Source organism: Bombus affinis, chromosome 18 (genome assembly GCF_024516045.1).
Source record: "Bombus affinis isolate iyBomAffi1 chromosome 18, iyBomAffi1.2, whole genome shotgun sequence".
Classification (NCBI taxonomy): domain Eukaryota; kingdom Metazoa; phylum Arthropoda; class Insecta; order Hymenoptera; family Apidae; genus Bombus; species Bombus affinis.
The window spans coordinates 1360783-1384435 of NC_066361.1; the positions used below are offsets into that span (position 1 = coordinate 1360783).

The 23653-nt window shown below is 42.8% G+C and overlaps 2 long non-coding RNA genes across 4 annotated transcripts; one reads left to right on the forward strand and one right to left on the reverse strand.

Annotated features, from left to right (window-relative positions):
* Nucleotides 1–1197: 1197 nt before the first annotated feature.
* On the reverse strand, nucleotides 1198–2450 carry LOC126926669 (uncharacterized). 2 transcript variants are annotated; one of them, XR_007714751.1, is made up of 3 exons: nucleotides 2338–2450; nucleotides 1554–1612; nucleotides 1198–1386 (listed from the first exon to the last, which is right to left on the reverse strand). It is a non-coding gene; the product is annotated as an uncharacterized LOC126926669 (long non-coding RNA). The 2 variants fall into 2 exon arrangements; XR_007714750.1 differs by lacking the exon at nucleotides 2338–2450 and having other exon boundaries at nucleotides 1554–2331.
* A 7407-nt stretch (nucleotides 2451–9857) lies between these two features.
* On the forward strand, nucleotides 9858–23448 carry LOC126926659 (uncharacterized). Of its 2 annotated transcripts, XR_007714738.1 has the most exons (5): nucleotides 9858–9976; nucleotides 10068–10104; nucleotides 20661–21069; nucleotides 21207–21433; nucleotides 22926–23448. It is a non-coding gene; the product is annotated as an uncharacterized LOC126926659 (long non-coding RNA). The 2 variants fall into 2 exon arrangements; XR_007714737.1 differs by lacking the exons at nucleotides 9858–9976; nucleotides 10068–10104 and having other exon boundaries at nucleotides 18895–20767; nucleotides 20859–21069.
* The last annotated feature ends 205 nt before the right edge of the window (nucleotides 23449–23653 follow it).

The following is a 23653-nucleotide window of genomic DNA, read 5'->3' on the forward strand; positions in this document are numbered from 1 at the left end:
CCAACGGGTTATACTTCTTCGAAAGTGACGCTCCCAACGACACTGGATTCGTGTAGTGATAATGCTTCCGCTGCTGGTTTTAATGTATTCACGTGGCACAGCGTGGTCACTGGTAAATGCACTTTTCACTTGATCTGGCTCGAAGGATCAAAATGTTTCAACTGTTCGCGGAAAGACGCAGCATTAGCCTCGTCTGTTTTCGACACAGCCACCGATGCTTAAGGGGCGTCCTAACCACGGTAGTGCGTTGAGTTTTTCGATCTCATAAGTGGAGGGTAGCACTCACTTGGTACAGCAAGTCTTTTTATTGCGAAAGCCAACGGTATCTATGTAAAGAATGCGCACTGATCTGTCGGATAGTCCCCATATTGATATGGGGACCCCATTATTCAAGGCAGAGTTATAGCATCAACACTAGCCTGGTGCCGATGTACGAACTAGTGGTGCCATCTGTACGTATAAATAACGATACGTAGCCTAAGATAAGTATCCAATCGTGCCATCTGTGGACCATTACAAGTCACGACAGTTAGGTATTCGAGCACCGAGTAACATCTACGGAGCTGGGCGCCTACTACGGTGTATCGTGAACCATATGATAAGCTATAGTGTTAAGAGTACCTATTCTCTTCACTTTTGCCAAACGCTCTTTTAATCTAAGATTAGGAGAGTGGGTCCTTTCCAATTATAAGGATTAATAGCGTGGAATAAGTCGGCTTGGGAGGAATTCACTAAGTCGGTATGTCTCCCGGCGCGGTGCTCGAGGTCCATTCGCAACATCGAGAAGTGGTCGCAACATTACGGACCACTTGTTTGTTGACATAAACAGGGGCTGTTCTAAGTAAGTTCCACCGCTGTTGAGCTGTTACTTTGGAGATGTTTCTTGCGGATTTCCGAAATTTTCTCGCGGTTTAAATCTATTTTAAATAATGCCTTACAGTGGCAGCTATCTACTTGCCAAGTCGCATTTTAGGAAAAAACTTGGAAGCACGGGAAATTACTTTGAACTCTGAGACAAATGGCCTGATAAAGTCGGCTGCCCGAAAGTTTCATTACAATATTACGGAATTAAACATAATAGGATTTGGAAATTTTGCGCTATAACGGTTTGTGAAAAATATAAAGGAATTACGATGTGTAGGCCTAGGTGGCTGTAGGCGTTAGACATAGGATAGCGTAGATAAATATGACAAGATGTATTTATAAACAAGTTATTTATTATAAATTATTTATACAGTATACATGCCAGTCGTATTATAGTGGCGGTAGTTAGAGACAAATTATTAATTTTAGTTTTTTTGTCGTAGTTAATATTATGCTCGTGATGGAGCAATAATATGGCTGTGATGAAGGCGAATCATAATAGTCCTGGCCGAGGTCGGTGGTCTGGACCTATAACAAATAATACAATATTAATATATCAAATAAATATCGTACATATCGATATCATTTGTAAAGGGATGCATTTTGAGCATAGTGAATTTATCATGAAGAGTTTCTGGGTACTAGACTGAAATTAGATAATAAGGTTGTTACTTATGTTATAGATTTACTCGTTAATTTTAAGGAGATGTAATTATCCAGGCGCCGTTAATTCACTGGATATGTCGCCCTAAAACAGGATGTTTAAATTTTAGATTATATATTGTACTGATAGGAAGTATTTTATCGCTACAATCATGAGTGTTGATTAAATATAGCATAGTGTCGACTCACTACGAGAAAGGAGGTCAGTCGTAAAAAATGGCAATAATTGTATAATAACAAAGGACAAGCCAAATATACCAGAATGACTCATCGACTAGCGGGTGGTTGTGTCTACCAAAAACAAAAGAAATTTGAAAGATTTTAGTTTATAGGACTTGTTGACAATCAATGTCACGCGGTCGATACAATGTTGAGTAGGCTGTGTTTAGACACACAACATAATTTATAAAACAAACAATTCTTATATTTGATTTAAGAAATGATAGCTCGTTTGCGAGCAATATTTATTAGACTGTGGCTGAAATTCAGTTGATAATTTGAATTTAAGAATTAAATACCTAACGAATGAGTTTTTGATCTAATATAAAGCACGAATGGAACAGATGATAACTATGTAAAGAGCGTTAGTGCTTGGCAGGTGTATTATTTTGTTTTGTTTACCTAGTGGATGGGTATTATACTGCGATGGCATTAAATTTGTAGATTTAAATAACGGGATTGATTGATATTATTATAGGGAGTGGATGATCACTGCATTGCAGCATGAGAGTTGTATAGTACTGGTAGAGGTAATCGAGTGGAGATAGTGGTTACTTATTGATAAACTGCATAAAATGCACTTGCACTAACACATAAATTCAATCGAGGTGCTTAGTTAGAATTACGTTGCAGGCTAAGGTACATATTATATGACTGCACGTTTTTCTGGATAAAACACGCATGATGTTAGAGCAATGAATGATACTCGCGAGCGTGACATGGTTTACACTTGCACATCTTGCTCGACCATCTTGCGATTTTGGTACTTTATCACATTCAAGTTGCGAAGATAATAATGGTGCGTACTATGACTGACAGTCGGCGCCATGTTGCGTACGATGTTAGATCTATCATGCGAGACATGGAATCTATTGCGCACGCGATGGTCTCGAGTGATGTGCATGATAATATAATTCGCGTCTTCTTCTTCTCATCTTCATCTCGACTTCATCTCGACGTCATCTTCATCCAGACGTCGCCACCTTACGGACAGCTTGGCTGCTGACCATGGTGTAGTCGGGTAGAAGCAAGCTTCTCGTCGGAGACGGTCTACGGCCGACGCTGTCGCCCGTGTCCGATCCTTGGTCGAGGAGGCCGAGCGGCGTGGTTGCATGGCATTGGCCGTGTTGCTGGTCGTGGTCAACGTCTTCAACAGCATCCCCTGGCACAGAATATGCCGGACCCTCGAGTTTCCCGCGTACGACGCGGTGCTTCGGACGCCGATGTGCGTGCTACGTCGATGACACGGTGGTGCTGGTGTGGGGCACGGCGTGGGGCAGAACCGTCCGTCTGGCGGAGCTGGCGGTGGCCTGCATGACCGCGATCAAGGAATCGGGGTTGAAGGCGTCCCGAGAAATCCGAGGCAATGTGGTTCTGCCGCAGGGCCGATCACGGGACGCCTCCACGCGGGCTATCGCCTAAGATTGGAGGGGGTTGAGATCGCGGTCCGAACCAGCATGAAGTATCTGGGTCTGACCCTCGACAGCCATTGGACATTCGGCGCTCACTTCGAGCGCCTGGCACCGTCTGTCGAGGCGACGGCGAACGCATTAGGAAGTTTGCTGCCTAGGCTGGGCGGGCCCGGCTTCGGAGTGCGCTGGCTGTGCGCCGGCGTGGTGCTATCTAGGCTCCTCTACGGATCTCTGATCTGAAGGAGTACTGGCTGCACAGGACAGTAGCCATCAGGGTAGTGAGGGGCTTCCGCACCATTTCGGCGGCAGCAGCGGCAGTGCTTGACGGATTTCGGCCGTTCGAATTGCAAGTCCTGAGGTATCTCCAGATTTATCTTCACAGTCGGAGTCTGTCGAACGGGGTCGGCCCGGTGGGCGCCGACTTTAAAGACGTGAAGCGATACGCCGCCGTCCTTAAAGTCTGCGTTCGAAAAGCAATGCGCCGCCGAACTTAGCGCGAAAACAGTCCTACTAGACGAGTGCCGAGTGCGCCGTAGAGCAGGCTGTTAGAAAAATTATAGAGTAGTGCGGGCAAAAGCGGGCAGCCAGTGCCGCCGTTACGCCCTCGAACTTAGTGAGTGTGTCAAAAGCAATACGCTCATGAAAGAATGGACAGTACACCAGGACGGAACCTCCAGTGACCATAGGATACTGGCGACGCGCCTGGATTTTGGGAAAAGAAACACCATGCCGCAGCATCAGGAAAGGAGATACAACACGCGAATTACCAACTGGGAGGTGTTCCAGAGAGTTGTCATGGAGGACATAGAGGCACTCGGAGAAACAACCCTCCAGCAGGCTGAGGACGTCGAACGAATGGCCGGACAACTGCAGGCATTCTTGATAAGAACCTGCGACGTAGCCATTCCAAAAGAAGAAATGACACTACAGGTCAGTGCCCTGGTGGACGCCCTAGCCCTCTTGAGCAAAAAGGAACACCTACCGGGCAAGAAGAAGATACCAAGGGGCTAAGGACTCTGCAACGAGGGAACACGTGAAGCTGCGGTACCGGGAAATAAAAACAGAATACCAACGGACGGTTACGAAAGCCAAAGTCCAGATTTGATAGGACTTTGTAACAAAGGAGGACAATAAAGAACCCAGAGGCATCGCGTATAGAACGGTCACAGGGAAGCTCAGAGGGGGGAAACAGCATCAACTCTGCGAACGCCACAAGGGGACACTTCCAACTGGCGAACAACCGCGGCGGCGATGTTGTCCGCCCTTTTACCCGACGACCAGGAAAAATCTGACGCCGGAGCAGAAAGAGATCAGACGGAGCTCGACAAACCCTACGAATGTCGAGGACACCCCTGAGTTTCGATTCCAAGAACTCAGTGGCGCCGTGAAACGGCGGAAGAAGGGGAAATGTTTTGGCCCTGACCTGATCGAGGCAGAAATAATCTAACAGGCCTGGGGAGGAATACACCAAGAGCTCCTAAGGCTCAAGAACGGCTGCCTCGCCTGGGGCATCTTCCCTAAACGATGGAAGGTTGGGAGTGTTATTACTATCCCGGAAGGACCGAATCGGGACAGAAGTGATCCATTGTCCTACAGACGAATTTGCCTGCTATTCGTGATAGGCAAATTGTTGGAAAGGCTAATGGCCACTAGGATGGCGCCCATCTTCCATGATCATGCGTTGTCCTCGGACCGACAATATGGCTTTCGCCCCCGAAGATCGACGGTGGACGCGATCACCAAGTTTCGAGAGAAAGTCGAGAAAATGAGCGAGAGGAAGTACGTCCTCACAATTGCGCTCGACATATCAGGAGACTTCGACAATGTATGGTGGCCGAACTTATTGCACGAGTTGAAACGAAGAGGCTGCTCCGGCAACCTGTATCGGTTGACAAGGAGCAATTTTTCGGACAGAATCGTGCAAATCATCGGGAAAAACGATACAGTCAGCAAGCCTGTCACGAATGGATGCCCGCAGAGATCGGTACTGGGTCCAAGTTTTTGGAGCCTTCTATTCGATGACCTGCTGGCCAAGTTAACGGGAAGCGCGATAGAGTGTGAAATTATCGCGCACGCGGACGACATAATAATCCTAGTTACAGGTAACGCGAGAAACGAGCTACAAGATAAGGGACAAGAAATAGTTACCTGTGTTTCCGCCTGGCGTACCAGGAAGAAACTAGCGTTGCCGGCGCAGAAAACGGAGATGCTGCTCGTCAAAGGCATATTGGACGCGGAGAGACCACCGATCATCAAGATCAACGGCAGAAGTATAAGAATGAGACAAGCGATCAGATACCTGGGAGTGCATCTTGAGAGAGGCCTAAAAATCATCCGGCACGTACAGAAAATAGCACACAAGTGCCAAAAACTATTCAGCAGCCTCTCGAGCGTAGCCAATGCGAAATGGGGCCTCGGACACGCGGCCATGCGTACCTTGTACAAAGGGCTGTACGAGCCGATAACCACAAATGCCACAGCTGGCTGGAGTGATCTGCTGAATGGGAAAACGAGGAGGATGTTGATAAGGTCACACAGAATGGCGCTCCTCCAAGTGACGAAGACTTGCAGGACAATATCAACGGAAGCACTCCAGGTCATCGCAAGAGTCATACCCATCTACTTTCTAGTCGAAATCAGGGCGAGAGAATATAAGAAGAAAAAAGGACGAGACGAAGCGAGCGACGAAAGAACCATCGTCAGGGAGGCGATAGAAAAGTGGCAAGAACGCTGGTAGAAAACACCGAAGGATAGGACGACCTGCGAATACTTTGATAGTATCAAGAAGATAGTATCACTTGAGAACCGCTGTGTAAGACCCCGCCACTACATGACACAGTTCATTAGCGGCCACGGGGACTTCAACAGCAAACTCAAAACATTCCGCCCCAGTGAGGTGGACACATGCCATGAGGTGGACACGAGGTAGAAAGACCCCATCACATCCTAGAGGATTGCCCAATCTCCAATGAGGAAAGACAAGAACTGCGGAACGCAATAGGAGATCTCGACCTGCACTGGCCGGAGGAAAAGTAGGAGTTCGTAACAAAGGACCCCCACTTCCGTCAGTTCACAAGGAAAGTTCTGCAAACAAAAGTACAGAAGAGAAGGAGAACCCTACGAGAGATGTGGGGTTCATCGCAGCTAGGACGATCTCCAAAAAGAAGATCGACACAACTGAGGAAGCAGATAAGCCAGCCTCTAAGACGAAGACCAAGGCTGGCTCGGCGGGTGCCCGAACAATGCAGAGAAGAAGGAGAAGTCAACGTAGAGGGACCTACTACAACAACAACATCGGAAAATAGAGGGAATAATAACAATAATAAAAACAGCAGCAACAACGACAACAACGAAAAGACGGCAACAGCCAATAAAAAGACGAAGAAGAAGAAGAAGAGGAAACTCAACGAAGAAACCCCGTAATAACAAGCAAACAAACAAATAACACAGGACTCAAGATAGCACAATAAAGATGAAAGTACCAGAAACATAAACAAGAAACAAAAGAGAAGAGGAAAACACGATCAGTACGAGTCGGAGAAGATACCTGTGACTGTCAGTGCAGGCGGTAGTCATGTAAATGAGTGCAGAGACGGTGCAGGGATAATCGGCTGTAAAGCCATCCTGCTGCGACCGAGCTACATACTGGCAGCTCCGCCTCCTCGTGGCCCCCGCTAATAACGGCGCGGCGCGATGCGTGCATCGTGCGGCGCCGGCTAAGCGACCTGCCGTCCGAAAGGGTAGGTTCAACTTGTCCAATGACCCGAACGGAGAGGGCGGGGTTTTTCCAAGTCGCGCGCCGACCATCTATACGCGCCGTTCTCCGGGCATTGGACGCTTGAAAGTGAAAGATAACTAACATCTATTTACGAAGCCAGTATGGATTCTATACTCCAGGAATGGCCCAAAACGAGCCCCTAAACGTACAAACCACTAGTTTGCCTAATATTATGACGTTAAATATCTCGTCTAACTGAATGTATAAAGTTTGCATCGCGATGTCGAGTCTCGTGATCATTTTACGTATAAATCTATCGATATCTGCCTGCTTATGTTGTTTTAATACATCGATATGATTTCTCTAGGTGGTTTAGGTTTTGTGAGTTTACAATTTTCCTAATAAGTGCTGTTTGATTTGCTATTATAGTCTTTTATTATTGTCATCGAATAGTTTGTCCATATTCTCGTTTATGAGTGTAAGATCGTCATCGTGGGGAGTTCCGAACAGAGTTTTCGATACGGAACCTATGATATTGAATAAATCTCGTTTGTTTCGGGTGTGTGTTAATGCTTACAAGTGATTTGCGAGTTGTTTCGGGTTATTGATACAATTTTGTAATCCGTCTAGCTCTTCGGCGTATGCTTTGCTGGTTGCGCCTGAGAAACTTGGTTTTCTCGCGCGGTAATGTACAAAGGAATTCAGATTTTCAGCTTACCGTAGTAGCTATGGCCGTTGAGGAGTCTCTGGGGTGTTTCCTCTCTGGTTGATTTTAGATTCCGAATGTTATTCGTAGGCTTGCTCTGCGCTGACCGAGGTCCTCCCGTCTAGTTTCACCGTAGTGGAACGTTGAAAGTTGCTGCAGGGCTTCGTAGTAGCAAAGATTGGCAGTGATCCGCACATTCTTCTATCTTCAATGATGCGCGTACGCCGAAATCGTGATTTCGTTTGCACTGAAGCGAATGAATCCTGGCAGGATCGCCAAAATGTCGCGTAACAGATATTGAACAAATGATTAAAATGTCACGTTCTTTTATTTTTTACTCAATTTGTACAGTAATTCGTGCTGACTCGGTCTGATTAAGACTGACTTGGACGATTTTGGCGGTAGTATTTGTATTTTTTATTCGTGGGAGTGGGACAAGACCTTGGTTACACTTGTCGTATGTCCGTGGGAACGGGTAGAGAGACTGGACATTTCTTCGGTGGTCACTCATGATAAGACGCCTGGAATTTGCCTGTCTTATCGCACAGGTAGTCGAATTCCCCCGTGACAATGGCTTCTGTTCTGATGATTGGCTTTGCTTATGGATTACGATTAGTATTTTTTCGGAAGGACGTGGCATATTAGTACAACGAATATGGCTATAACCCTAAACTATGTTCATCATTTAAACAAATATGGATAAGTTTATGACAGACGAAAGAATTACGGCGCAGCGGGTTTCAGAGCCCCCAGGCTCCGTCGGTGTTTCGAGTGGCCTTTCAGGCTCGACTCGACGGTCATCCAGTGAGTGGGCAAACGTCGAAAGGAGGGTGGGTCCCTGGGCCCCCTCTCGTTCGGAAAATACGACCGGAGACCAGAGTTACGAGGACAGCGAGTTCAAAGTTGGAGGAGACAATGAAAGGTGCAGGAGAATAAGAGAAAAGGTACGTCGGGTACTTCTCCTCCCCGAAGAAGAATGCGAAACCTCTAGAATTTAGTAACGATATTGGAGTGGTGGTGAAGAAAGAGGAATCTTCTATGTACGATTTGCTATCGATTTATATAGTTTCTGAATATAATTTTGACTCAATGTATCGCATTCGCGTACAATTGCATTTTTTAATTCTTGTACCTGTTGATACTGCTTTCTACTCGCGTATATGTCGTGAACAAGTTCTGCCTAGCAATTTTCAATATTAAGGTCCGAGGAGCGCGCAGACCACGGCAAAATAGAAATATTATTTTCATTAAAGTATGATTGGACCAATCTTGATGTGTGTACAGGTGCATTATTTTGTTGAAAGATGTAATCAGATCCAGAAACGCGTTCTGCATAATTATTTATTTGTTCTTCGATTAAATTTATGTATCGGACACTATTCATTCTCCCATTCATGAACTTGATACCTGTCTTGCCGACATAACCAATGCCGGCCCATCAAACCATCACGCTGCCTTCTCCCATTTGTCGTCGAATTGCTGACATTGTCTCTTTTCTTGTATCATGAAAATAATATTGGATGGAACCCATCGGACCCATGCAAATTGAATATTTTTCGTCTGAAAGTAGTACCCTTCTCCATTTCTTTTTTCAATGTATTCTTTCTTTTGCAACGCGTAGACATTCTATTGTGTGTTTCGTTGTTAACGAAGGTTTCTTTTTCAATTTTAGCCTCTTAATATCTTTGCACGATAGTAGAACACGACGAACACTTGAAACATTGGCACTAACATTAGATTTTTCCATTATTTCCTTCGCGATTTACTGCGAGGTACAATTTGCTACACGCAAAATTGCTCACCTATCACGATCGGATAACGATGACGACTGACAAGTACTTTTCTTTTTGTCATAATCTTCGTCATTTTCTAAGAAATTGTGTATTACTTTACGACTTCTTCATATTACTTTCTACTTTTTTGCTACTAATAACAGTCGCTGTTTTAGTTCAGGAATTTGCTTTTTTCAGACTCGTTTAATTTTTTCCGCATCCCATACTTACAAATTTATATAATATTGTTGCGACATACGAGCTAGAGGACAAATCGAGCCAGGTGTGGTCTTGCTTCGGAGTATCAACAGCGTTAAGTAACGCAATAAGTAAACTTCGGGCAAAAACAATGTCGCCGCTTCGTGGGACCGTCTAACAAAGGCGAATGGAAATTTACCGGTACCCGCTCGACCAGCATAAATAAACGAACGCGATCGTAAGGTGATCAGTTTTCATTAGTCTCAGTCACGCGCGATCTCTTCAGCGAGTTACACACAGTCTTAGTGAATTAGAGCCAACCAGTATTTATAATTGCTTTAAAATATATTTGACGGCCTCAATATCGAGTAATCTCCTCATTAAACTACCACACGTTTTACAACATGTTCTCTTAACAAACATTGTGGGTTTTATTTATTATTATTTATCGTCGTTTGTTATTAATGTTTTAATTTCTGACTATTAACCATTTATTAATTATTGGTATGTTTCAGGTGCGTGCCATGATGCATCGATGTCCTGACTTTTTATGTAAGTGAATAAAATTTTATTATTGTAATTATTCTTGCAAAATCAACGAAATGTGTCATGGATATTCATTTGTTATAATTAATTTAACTTCTCGTGTTACCTTCATTTTCTGTATTGATGCGCCTATCAACATGAACGCTTGAGATAAGTTATCTCCGTTTCGTGTGTCGCTACAAAACTGTTTGTTATTTGGATTCTTGAATTTATTATTTTAATTCAGACTCGTGTCATTCGACTTGTATAATATACATGAGATGGTGTTTGGTGTAAGGTGCCCAAGAAATACTCGGTGACGTTCAACAATATAATTTATTTAATAATCAACAGTCCACGATTACCAGTGACCTTCTTGCTTCTCGACTATGTTTGTATCACGTAAAATTCGTGAGAAAAAAATAAAAAAATAATGAGATGAGGAGGATCGCCAACTCTTGTATTTTCGTTTGCAATATTTATTGATCAAGTACAAGAATACAATAGATTTATAATACGTAACGTTAGCGTATAATTCCGAAGTATAACCGAGGGTCAACAAGATTTGTCAAGACTGCGGTTTCTGGATAGATGCTCGGCTTTTATATTCTAAATGTATAGGCGCTGAGGGGCGATGTTGGAAGTTGTGGGTGTCGTGTGCAAAAGCTGATAATGGCTATCTGGGTGACTTCATTTGAGGTTTGATGGTCGTCACATTCCCCCCTTCTTAGAATTATTTTGGTCCTCCTAATTCTTAACGTTTCTTCATTATGGATTTGTGGAATCGCACCTTTGTAGGCCTCATCTGAATTTGTCCCAAGTGTTCTGTTTCATCTTCTTCGTTCAAGTGGCGACTGGCTAAATTGTTTGCGGTATTTCTGTATATATGTTTAAAGGTGTTGGATTCGTCGCAATATTTTGGATGTTATTCTTAGTTTTACAACATAGTAAATCAATATATGGTTTTGTAGGTAAACATTTCTTAAGTACATCGAATATTCCTAATTTATTGAGAGGGTAGATACCTGCGACATAACGGGCTATTTGTAGAAATGTGAGTCCCCATGACTTAAGAGATTGTATTCGTTAGCTGATTGATTTGGTCTGATATTTGGTCTAAGTTATTCTAATATTCTGGTATGTTACTAGGAATTCTAGGTGTTCTTTCGATTTTGTCTAACAAATAATCTATTCTTGTATCATTTTCGAAGGGAATCGTCTTGAGTTTATATTCAAATGTTATATTGACTTTGGATTGTCCTATCTTCATTATACTATCGTTCAATATTATGAATATTACATTGTTCACCAGGTGACTGAATTATGGAAGGTCTTCCTATTTACAAATTTGTACTTCTAAAGTACATGTATTTCATTTCCTTCTTTTGGTATAGCTATATATTGGTTTTCAGCTGTTAATGGAATGAAAGTTATATGTTCGATTTTATAAACGGCAAACTTACCAATGTTTATTCTTTTGTTAAAGTTAATTATTCCTGACGCACAGTCGTGGATAGTTTTCTTGTCATGTGTCGCGTGAGTTTATTTGCACATTGTAATTCTGTAAAGATATAGAAGGGATTCGAAAACACAAATAATTATAGATATACAAATAGTTATACATATATCTTATACTCTAAAGACCTCGAAATCCTACTCGCACGCACGCTTGTTTTCAACCGACTCTTCTAGATGCTTCTAACGACTGACTATTGTCTTTTGTCCCAACTAAGGCCTGGACGTCCTCTGACGCTTACACACACATTCACATGTATAGTGTAAATGTATCATGTTCCCAACAAATTCCTATTTTTATGTTACAATTTTTATCGAGGTATTCATTAGCAATGTTCATGTATATAGATATTGGATGTTCAAATACTGGTGCCAGAAATGCTTGGCCTCTTTTGGTTGGTATGGGGAATACTCGCACTATATCCCATGCCAAGCCCGTTAATAAGTACAGTTATTGTGAAGAAAACTTTGGTCTTGATAGCGAATACCGTCAATTTCGATATATCTAGTGTGGTGGATGGAGTAGAGGATTGTAATATAGAATAACGAGAACGATAGATTGCTATTGCAACCCGTCAAATATATTTGGAATAAATTAAATAAATTAATAAATATAAATATAAATACTGTCGAGAGACGCTCGTACAAACGGATTCGCAAAGACAGTGTATAAACGCTCGCAGATGACTCGATAACTCGTATAACTCTGTTAATAACTCGTGAAACTTGAATAATATCTGATTCGCTTGCGATTGCTTCCGCTTATTTATACTGATCGAGGGAGAGTCGGAAAATTCGAATTCATCTTTGATCAACGTTTGCACGTACGGCGACATTGTTTTTCCCGGCGTTTATTTATCGTTACGTTTCATGCGTCAAGGCGGTGTCAACATGAGCCGCTCTCAATTCGCATCGTCCTCTAACTCATATGCCGTTACACTAGTATAAATTGATAATTTTCATATTTCGGTTCTAATGCTGTATTGTAAAGGTAGTGTCTTAGTGCTCTCTTGTAATTTTCAATGAATAGTACACGATCAATAATTTGAGGACTAGGAAGTCCCACTTTCCCTATATTTTTAGCGTTGAATACTTCATCGAATTGAAAACGAAGATAATAAATTTCGCTTTCAGCTTGAATTATCAAATCTGTTATTAGTCTTTCTCTAGTGGTATTAACTATATATTCGTCAAATTTTACTCTTACTTCATCGATTAGTTTGATACTGTCGGATTTTATAATTTTGCGTATGAGTGTAGTTTGGTTTGCTACCATAGTCTTTAATTCATTACCTTTTAGGAAGAGTTCATCAATATTGGCATTTATTAAATCTAAATCGTCATGTCAAGGGTTGCAAATAAACTTTTTGATATGGATCCAACAATATTCAATAATCCTCTTTTAGTTAATGTGTGGTTATGTGTTATAAGTCGTAATTGATAAGCTAACGTTTCTAATTTTTTACGAGCTGATTTAGGGAAGTTGTTTCATTATGTTATTCACTTTTTCAATAAACATTACATTTACTTTCATATATTAAGTTTTTTTGTATCCATCATTTATATCTATTCCTACATATCATATATGTTAACTTCGTTAAAATATAAATAAGTTTGTTTAACTTTCTTATGGAAACTTTAACTTTCCACTTCCATCTAAAGGTAATACATTAATTTCTTCGCTATACTTAACGTAAACCAATATAATGGTTATGATAAATGTCCTGGAAATAAGTTTTAAGTCTGTTACCGTGTATTTTATTTATAATATCATCGATTATGATTTCATAATAAAGGATTTCGACAGAATAGATTCTGTATGGTCCTACTGACCGTTCAGTGTCTAATTTGTCTTTTTTGTGATCACTATGGATTGCTACAAAATCTCCTTCTTTAAAAACCGTTTGAGTTCTAACTATCTTTCGTTCCTGGTCCCTAAGGTATCGTTTCTTACTGTTTATTAATGTTTTTCTCGCGATATCTAAATATTTATTTAGTTGATTTTGCCAGAGTGAAAACATTGTAAGTTAGATTCGAAGTTTTCGCGATTGCTGAGGATATGTACCTTCGTGTACGGCTGTATTATAACCCAAACATATGAAGTTTAATATTTCACCCCATTCTTTGTCATTATTATCATGCAGATTTGTACGAATAAAATCTCTTACTACGGCATGTGTACTTTCTAAAGACCTATGTGACTGAGGGTGGAAGCTAGTGGTTTCAATGTGTTTGATCTTAAATGCTTCCTCGAATTTTAAAATGTGTTTGCTAATGAAGCTTTGTCCTTGGTCTGTAACAATTGTTTTAGGTGCAGTGTGTATTCGACCATTCGCGGGGAGACGCGATCGCGAGAAAGCACGTCAACGGGAGTCGTAAATTCCCGTTACGATTAGATAATCGACGCCATGAACTGATCGATCCCCTAATTTCTGTTACGATAATAGAGGTGGTTCAATTGAGTTTACACTGAATTAACAGATATAAATTAATGTTTATTCCAATAACCTTGTAAAGAAGATAATTACACTAATGCGTATGTATAAGTTAAGTAAGTGATTGATTTAAGGGTAGAAACCCGGTAATTACATATTGACTATTCTAACGATAAAGAATGAGTGAATTAAAAGTGACGATGCTGTGTGTCTAACGCAAAGGACCATCGGATTTGTTGATGACAATTTTGGTCAGGAAAGTGAGGACAGTAGACATTGCTAAAAGAGGATTGCATAAAAGAGGATTGGTGGACTAGGAAGGGTCTTAGCCACCCTCGATAGAAAGTCGCCAGTGTGAAGTATCGTACGTGAGAAAAACTCTTTCTCATGTCTCTCCGTAGTAAACAATAAGTTTTAGAAACGATTCAGTAAAGCGATGTTTGTTCGGTCCGAAGGGTCTTAGCTAGAATATTCCTGTGATTTATGGTAGGTTCTTAAGAGTATTGAGGGTACGCAGTAAGGAGGTGCGGACATCTGATTGCCATTTTGCCCGCAGTGTGTGGCAGTGTAGTGTTCTAAGAGTGCATTTATAATGGATTCTCTCTGTTATGTCATTAGTGGTACTAGGACCAAGTATTTTCTCAGTTCGTCATGCATTGAGAGTATAAATTTATTTATTTTCTTAGTTTTTGTCATAGGTCTCATAATGTCCATAGCAATTTTGTCGTTAGGTTGTAATGAGGTGTCAGATATTATTGGTTCTTCTTTTTGTCTAATCCGCCTTAATTTCACTTTTTGACAACCTTCACATTTCTTTATAAATTCTTCGACTTTATGTAGTAAATCTGGAATTCTATATCGTTCCTTTATGCTTTGGTAGGTCTTTTGGATGCCTAAGTATCCTATAGTCCCGTTATGATTTTCGCTTATAATTTGTTCGATTTCTTCTTGAGTTAGAGTTTGTATTGGATTCCACGCGAATGTGATTGGTTTATATGTATCGTTGAAATAAAGAAGAATAAACTTAATTTGACTCTTTTCTAGTTTGAGAATGCGATATCTCCTATACTTATCTTTTTGTTTTTCTGTATTATTCCGTGGAGTTTCTTAAGCCATTTTGCTTCTGAGAATTCTCCTAATTCGTCTCGGGTAAATTGGTGGAAGAAATTGTTATTTGCTTCCATTTCTAGTGTTTCGGGTATATCAGTATTCTGTTTCCATGTAGTAAAGTGTTGAGAAAAATCTAGAACTCCTCTATTTTTCTCAACAGCTTCTCCCATTCTTCTTTCTCTCCGGCTCTCTCTCTTTTTCGCTTTTTTCTTTTTCCTCTTCTATTTTTCTCAACAGCTTCTCCACTTGTTTTTCGAATATCCCTTTTATTTCCAATATCATAGCCTCGAACTCTTTTTCTATTTCCTCCACTTTTTTCCTCATTATTTCCATTCCTCTCTCCCTGGCTGGAGTCCCCTTTTCTGACCAACTGTATCTATCCAGCGTATTCTTGGGCTCTACTTCATCTTCCGATTTGCACACATTCCATGCTCTTCCTCTGCTTGCTGCTATCTATGTTTCTCTACCTTCCTTTGTTTGCCGCGCGTCTTGTTCCCTAACCTCTTCTCCTCTGTCTTCTCTGATTTGTTTTTTCCTCTCGTTCCTAGCTTCTTTTCACTTTTCTTTCACTTTCCCCTCGTATGCTCACCCTTTATTTTCCTTCTTCGTGTCACTTTTAGTTTCATTCTGCTTTTTTCCTTCATACTTCGCACTTTTCCTAGAGCTCTCCGTACGCGTGTTACCCTCGCCCCGCACCAAACCGGAAGTCCCGCTTGTTTCTTTTCTTCTGATTAATTCTAATCACTTCTAACGGCCTTCAATAATTTCTAACCGCTTTTAATCGCTTTTGTCTCTATCCTTGAGGCGCCCTCTTGATGGCGGGCGGGAGCGTTCCGATCTCCCAATGCCGCGGTTCTCTCTCGCAGGCATTGTCTCCGCGCCGACCTCCATGAATATATACAGGTGGTCCGAGAGAGACGCAACTCCTTCGGCTACTCTCCAGCCTGAGACCCACCGGAAGCATTGGGGGTACCCCATTTGCAAGGAACAATGAACATTAAAGTCTCCCAGGACGAGGACCAGACGTGAAAGGTATCGTCTCACGCAATCGCCAACCCGGTCCAGGAACTCCTCAAACGCGACCAAGCCACTGTTCGGAGAGACATATAGGGCATACTCCTTGCCCTGCTCGAGCAAGTTCCCTACGGTGAGTGTGCCCGGTGCTGACGTCCACGTCATAGCGACTAAGTCGTCCAGGTCACTGACCCAGTTAGGAGTGTCTAGTATACGATAGGGTTCGACTACCACTGTCAGGGCAACCCTGCTCTCCCTTATCGTCTGGAAGAGCAGATCTTGTGCCCGCTTCGATCGCACCAAGTTGGTGTGGAGGAGCCGCATGAATCTACTTTACCAAATCCATATGCATGGCCTCCCCCCGGCCATCTACCACACTCGTGATCCTTTCTTCCTCTTGCAGTAGATCTTCCGCGTTGCCACCCTATCTCCTATCCGTAGCAGGCTCCCGAATCCGGCTCGTCCCTTAATTTTCGGCGGAACGCATGCCGCCCCTCCCATTCTGTAGGTGCCAGACGCACTAAGCGACTCACAGTGCGGGCACCTGGGCATGGAGGCAGGGCAACTCTTGGCCTGATGATCGATGCCTCCGCACCTGTAACATAGCTGCCCCTGGTCTACCGTAGATCCGTAGGTCACTATCGCTTGTCCCAGCTCTAAGAATCGATAACATCCAAAGGGCCTCTTTGGGATGGCTTTGACCCTAGCCATTGATCAGTCCGCAAAAACTCTTACCACTTGACTTAGTTTGCGCGCTGCTGCTGTCGGACACCTTACCCCGGCTGGCCCAAGGCCACTTCTGGAGATCCTGATGTCTCCTACTCAAACTTCCAGTGCCTTGCATCCTCCGGCCCTCGCCAGGGTGTCCCGAAGTTCCTCCTTGCCGACCGATATGTCGATCCTAGTTACTCTCAGCTCCTTCGTTCTTGGTCGGATGCAGGGCTTGTCAACCGTGCTGCAAGCGCGGGTGCCTTCTCCCTCTCTTTGTCCGCGGGAACTTCTAGGATAATGCTCTTAGTCATGGCCTTCCTGATTTTAACTCTTTGTAAATCGAGCTTAAACAGCGGGACTTTCTGTCTAGCCATCGCCAGCACTTCGGCATATGATGTTTTCGTCCCATTGCTCAGCGTTGCGGTCACCGCAGATGACCGGGGAGGGGGAGGGGGTGCTGACCAAGGTGGTGACCTTGCTGGTCTCATGCACCTGTTATCCTGCTGGGGTTCGTTGCGAGGCCCAAGTCGCCTTCGCAGCACTTAGTCTCTTCCCTTCGTCTTTTTCTTATGCTCGGTCACCATCCATTTACCACCCTCTTGCTGGCTCGAGGGCAACGTTATTTGGGCGGCATTACCAGCTACCGTGGTTGCCTCCCTCTACCGTGTTTCTGGACTATGTCGCCAGTCCTGTAGACGTTCTTATATGGCTCTCATAAGCTCTTCGAATTTCCTCTCGAAAGCTAAGAGACGCTCCTTCTTCCCCTATCATACTTTTTGGGGTGTCCCAGGTCTAAAATGGAGGCGTGACACCGTGCACTCTCCTGATGGACGCACGCGCCTTTTGGAGGTATATATATAATGTAGAGGTTTAACCGCTTAAGGATAGTGCGAAATGATGGGCGCCCGTCCTCCTCCAGACGTCTCTGATGAGGACTCTTCTACATCCAAATTCGCACTTCCCTGCGAATTGCCTGCCGTGGTGTTTCTTGCATCTGATTCGGCGCTTGGAGCCATGACCCGATCCATGCTTGAATTCTGTGGTTTATCCACCCTATTTGTGATCTTCATGGATTTCCTGGTTACCTTTGATGCAAGCTCCATTCCTCCCTTCAGAAACTGCTTTTGACTAGTAGTATTCTCCTCGCAGAACGCGGGACCTTCAACGTGCAGCAGCCTTACGCTCACGTGCTCTCGGGTCGCGCGTACCACCAGGCGTACCCGGGCGGGGGGGGGGGCGCTGCCGGCGCCTGTCTTCCTTACTGTTTTGTCGATAGAACTGAGTTTTTGCTTGCTTTCCTGCCCCATCCAGTCCTTTCCTCACTAATTTTCTTGCGCACTGTGCACTCGCGCACTGGCACAACACTCTGGTCCACCTTTTGTCGCTTTTCTTCAGCTTCTCGCTGTTATCAAGTCTGCAGGACACGGAGGGACGTAAACGCGTCCTCTCTGCCTGCCGCTATTTTTTTCTCTCTCAATAGGTTGATTCCTGCTCCTGTATCGGTTATGTGTGTTACATGTCCAGTTCTTGTGTTAAACTGTATTATGAGAAGTTTGCCTGTTGTAGTGTTAACTCTTGGAATTTCTCTTGGTCTTCCGTCGTTTCGTTTTACGTTTCTGTTTTTATGTTGGTTTGATTCTTTCGCGCTGGCGGGAGATTTCGTCGGCTGGGTGATTGAATATTTCGGCATTGAAGTGCAATCTTTCCACATTTGAAGCATTTGGATCGCACTAGTGGTGTTTATTCTGCTTTCATAAATGTCTTCGTTTCGTTATGTTTCATGATGTTCCCTGTTGATGGTGCCGATTTGTTATATCTTAGTGGTCGGTGAAACGGTTCGTAGGTAATCGACTGGGGCCTCCTTTCCAATCTCTTTGTTCTTCTCGTAGGTGTCGTTTTATATTAGTAGCTTTTTGTTCCAGTTCATTTAGCGATGTTGGTTCGCTGCCCAAAAGGATTCGTCCGATTTCGTGGCGTAGTCCTTTTAGGTAAATTCGTCCTACTTTTCTCATTGTAACATCAAGCGTTTGTTTAATACGCGTCTGAATCGAATATTAGATGATTCCATTGTTTCATCGCGTTCTTTCCTTATGTCGTGTAGCTTTTCGGTATACTTATCTGGGGTTACTTGCGTTGCTACGTTGGCTCTTAATGCTTCAAAACGGTCTACGTAGTTGTCGATTGGAATATTACGAATACTCTGTGCGGCTTATCCTATGATCTTTTCTACTTTAATAGCTTTCAGCAATAATTCTTTTTGTAAACATTAATTTTTTATTCCTCGAATTTCTTTGATGAAGTCTTCTATTCCAATGTCATCGTCACCGTTCAAGACTGGAATTTACCTTATCGCGTCTTTAGCAGATAACAAAGGATATTGTGCGCTGGCATTGTTTTGGAGTTGGTCAACGTCACTGTCGTTGTCAATCTCCACTGGTCATGCAGACGGAGTGTGAGTCTACCTTTGACATGCAGGGTTTAGAGTGGTATCAATGGGATCGAAGTATTCCGTTATTACCACTTTACTACCTAGTCCTAGCTTCATTTCAGCTATTATTTTTCCCAAGAACTCTATTTCTTTAGTTCATTTAGCGCTTTCTTCGTCGGATTGTTTTGTTAACACGTTTATTTGATGGCATAATTCCATTACTTCTCGCGTACTTTCTTCGCGATGTGTATTAACACTAGAACTGCCGGCATTTGAGACGTAGCTATTTCTACTAGTTAAAATGACTGGTCTTTAAAAAATACGTAATAGTAGAATATGTTACGTCGCGTGAGATGGTCCGTGCGGCGTCCATCATTATCTGAACATCAAGGCCTAAGCACCATAATACAGACCCTCAAAAAACCTGAGGCCCCACCATAAACCGAGTCCTATTAGTTTGCAGGGACCTTTAATCCTGCAAGTATTTTCGGTTTATAGCTGGTACTGAAAACAGTCCTTAGGTTTATTGCACGTCTTTACAAATTAAAAAACGGGTAGTTACCTAACGGAAAAGGTGGATATATGTCTAACGGAAAAGCCGGTTTTTCTCATGAACAAGGTCACCCCGGAGCCACGTCGGTAGGAGGCTTCCTCCTCCAATCTTCATTCATTAACGTTGTCTATAACAATGGTCATAGCGGATCGTTACTCCTACTTTCCTAACGAAAAGTGTGAACAACGAATCCACGTCCTTAGTTCAAAAGACACACCCACAGCGAGCTTTCCTCCGTAATCACACAAGAACGAACGAACTTGTTCTCATCACGACAGAGCAGTCACTTCATCCCTCTAGACTTGTGCTCTAGACTACAGAGCAGTCACTTCGTATCTATACTTAGTCTATTCAATTGCTATTTCTGCCACATCAAGAAAGTCACCTTCGGCTTATATTCAACTGTAAGTGTCTTACTCTACTTCAAAAGAGCATTGTGGTCATATATCGGGGCCTCATACGTCAAAGTATCGTCTCCGACATTTATATCACACGCGACGGTGTAACTATTTAGTGTATTAAGTTATTGGAAATATAAATTTTATAACCCTGTTAATCGCAGTGTTATACCACAACAATCACCCCCATTATCCCACAAGAAATAAGGGGGTCGATCTATTCGCGGTGTCGATTCTTATAATCGTAACGGCAATTTACGACTCGCGTTGACGCTTTTTCTCGCGACCGCGTTTCCCCACAAAAGATCGAAAATACATGGACCTTCGAGCCAGATCACGTGCCATTGAAAAGTGCACTTACCAGTGACCATATAGTGTCACGTGAATAAAATTCCTTAGATTTAATCACCTAACCAAAGGAGCAGCCATGGGAAAGGAACTTCTCCCTCGCTAAGCATATACGCGACCCCACACCGCACAGTAACGAGTAGCAACCGATTCCCGGACCAACGTCCAGTTCTTCAAGGTAAGATGTGACAACTTGTCCCATGAGGCTTCTGGAAACTCCTTCCGCAATGTATACATTCCCACTGATTGCGGGCATCCACATGATGTAGGCTAAGGTGCTTGTCCAAGTCGCCCAACGTCATAAAGGAAAGGTGGATATCCCTTTTCTCGCAAACCGGACAAGCAACGCTGTCTCCCATTAACGGCACCATTATTTTGAAGCTCAAGTCCAGGGACATAGCCAAGTCATCAACTAAGGTCCGCTCCGAAGCGGATGAATCCGCTACAGCGCTTCCGGGACCGAGAAGCACTGCGTCCGAGGTAATATTTGAGTTATCTATTTCCAAATTAAATTTGTGTGTTATCCAAGAATTTATCCAACCATTCTATCTCATAATCCTTTCAATAGCCGTGTCGTCCAACTGTGAATCAAAGGAACGGATTCTCTTATGTTTTAGGTGTTTCAATCCCTTTCTTCACGGTAAAAAACCGTTGGATCGGCAAACCGATTTATTATTTGAATTATAACTTTGTCCTGCGCTACTTCGTCGCCAGAGCGTTTATCCGGGCGGATGAAAGGATAAACTTTATGTGTAGAAGACGTCATGCTGAGCCCGAAATCCTAGGGCACATTTTAGGACTGTATCAACACACAAAAGGAGTAAGAAGCAAGAGGCATAACAAGGTAAACACTCCCTTCGCAATAAAGTTACAGGTCCAAAATGAAGTGTTTGTCGAATCTAGAATCAAAGATTGAAGTAATCGATACAAACCGAACCTCGTGGTGAAAAACGAGGAACGGATTCTCGTGGTCGACGTAACTGTCTGCCACGAGAACAGAGATTATCGCCAAAAAGCTGCAAAAGAAAAGATCGACAAATACTTCTCATGCCTGAATATATTAAAGAACAAGTATGACGTCGATGAGGGAGCCATTTTACCTGCGGAACTAGGAAGCGGAGGGGCCATAACGCCTGAGACTATCGAAAATTTAAAGGAACTCGGTGTTACAAAAAGCGAAACAAACACAATTGTTATGTATGTGTTGTGTAACTCTATAGAGAAGCGCAACCTGTTTTTAGACGGTTGCGCAATAATATATGTCGGAGATGGAAGGACACCGGAGCCTTCCCTCTGGAACTTTGGGAAAACTCCTTAATACTGTAGTCTAGATTCTACCATAACCGTAATTAAGCAATTGTCGTCGTTCAATCCAATTGTATTTGTTCGAAATTTATGATAGTGAGCTTGGGCTCGAGGCGACAACCAGTCGCCGAACGTAACCGCGGTCAAGGGATGAACGTTTTGCCTAACAAAGGCATGGAATAATTCTATAGCTATCCTTAAAAGAAATAGTTGTAGTGGCACGCGACAGTAAACATTCCAACGGTTTCTGTCCCGTGGCTCGCCACACGCAGACTCTACCCTTCGGGTAAGATGATTGTCAGATGTCAACGCATCTCCACAGTATATGTTTAGCTAGCCTGAGGGCCCGTTATAAAACTTAAGACTTAGTTAACTAAAGTCCTTCAAGTAGACAAATAGTCTTTGCCCCACCTACGGGAATCTAAGAGAAATCTATCCTTCCATGAACGACGCTTCCCGCTAGCAACTTTCCCTCAAGGGCTGTTAGCATCTTTTTCTAACCACTGATATGGAGATTGACCAATTAGCAGCAACGCCAATGTCCCTCACCTTCCGAACGAAGAATTTTCTCGACGAATCAGATGATCTCGTGCCCTTAGACACACCTATCATAGTTTTCCTCGACAGCGTCACCGTGACGGAGAGACACTCTCTCGTACGATCCCATCAACGATCGAAGTATCGTTCTTACACGTAGTGATTACTCCATTTTTTAACATTGAGTATAACTTAGTCGTTAACGAAAAGTAAAGTTCGATATCCCGTTGACGGTGGATTCGTTATTGAGCCTAGGATTATTGTCATTAGATTCTCGAGTATGTATTTATCGCGGTTACTTGTTAAATTCTGTAATAATCACATTTGCACTAGTAAATATCTCCTCTACTGCATAACGACAACGTCTAATCCAAATAAGGATTCGTTTCACGGCCCTAACCCTAACCCTAATCTTAACGCCAACCCGACATATATTTATTTATTTATTTATTTATTGATAATTATTTATATATATTTATTTATTTATTTTAAAGGAAATGGAGTAGTTCTCATTCCGAAGCCGTGTAGAGAGAGAAAAGAAGGGGAACGGACCATCCAAATATAAACAATAAAATATGGACGGTAGAAGAGGTAACCCTCCTGAAGGAGCTTGATCAAGTTTATAATGATCACAAATATCGAAATCTGGAAATAAGTAAAGTCCATACCAGTAAAACAATAGAACAAATTAAGAGCAAAAGGAAAAAGTTGAAGATAAGTAATGAGGACGCGAGCACTCAGGACAAGAGACAGAGGGAGGGTGCGATCCTCTTAACTCAGACAATGCACTAGCACGGGAAGTGATTGATGATATAAGCGAAGAATCGATTTGTGAATGGCGGCGTAGTCCGAAGAATGAAATAGAAAAAACTTGCGAAGCCTCCTACACGAGGAATATAGAATACATTGAAGAAAGTGTGGGATGAATTTCACGGCAATAATGAGATTTTAGCGGTTAAAATTAATGAATTTATCGGCATGTCTCTATAGGGAGCGTTAATGAGAAACAACACAAAAGATGAGGAGGGAGACAGGCCCCAAAACAAAAAGCAAAGACGGAATAAAAGAGCGACGAACAATAATAAAATAGGAAAGAGTAAAAACCAATATCGAAGATATCTGTATGCATGTTGTCAGGATATGTTCAAAGAGTATCCGAGGAAGTTAGCCGACGTTATTGTCAACAATGATTTAGCCTACTTGGCACCAACCAAACAACCTC